We start from the raw sequence: 515 nt of genomic DNA on the forward strand, positions 1-515 counted from the left end.
AATTTAAATTTAATTTAATTAATATTTTTAATTTAATTAATCTTTTCCATTTTAATTAATCTTTTTAATTTTAATTTTAATTTAATCATTTGCCGGCACCAGATAACGGAGTAAAAATTAAACACTTTCGCCCTATAAACACACGTTTTTTTGGGTTTTTGTTTTTTTTTCTTTAGCCGTGAAGGAATTAGGAGGAATAAAAAAGACGAAAATAATTTAAAATTGAATTTTCGGGTGCTGTTTCTGCCCGGTTTCGAACCGGGGACCTTTCGCGTGTGAGGCGAACGTGATAACCACTACACTACAGAAACGCGCCACGTCGGAAGCTCCCAACCTGCCGCCCTCAAAACCATAAAAACTAAACCTAAAAAAACCCCCAAAAAATTAAAAAAAAATACAAAAAAAAATCGCTTTTTCCCCAGAATTCCGCCAACCCTCAGGCGGCTCCGCCTCCCTCAGAGCCCGCGGGGATTTCTCCCGGCGCGGAAGGTTTTAAGGACGAATCGGCAGAAAAT

General features: G+C 37.9%; 1 non-coding gene across 1 annotated transcript; it reads right to left on the reverse strand.

Moving 5' to 3' along the window:
• Positions 1-238: 238 nt before the first annotated feature.
• Positions 239-311, reverse strand: TRNAV-CAC. The gene has a single exon. It is a non-coding gene; the product is annotated as a tRNA-Val (tRNA).
• Between the last annotated feature and the right edge of the window lie 204 nt (positions 312-515).

Source organism: Onychostruthus taczanowskii, unplaced genomic scaffold, assembly GCF_017590055.1.
Source record: "Onychostruthus taczanowskii isolate IOZ18803 unplaced genomic scaffold, ASM1759005v1 scaffold5890, whole genome shotgun sequence".
NCBI classification, from domain to species: domain Eukaryota; kingdom Metazoa; phylum Chordata; class Aves; order Passeriformes; family Passeridae; genus Onychostruthus; species Onychostruthus taczanowskii.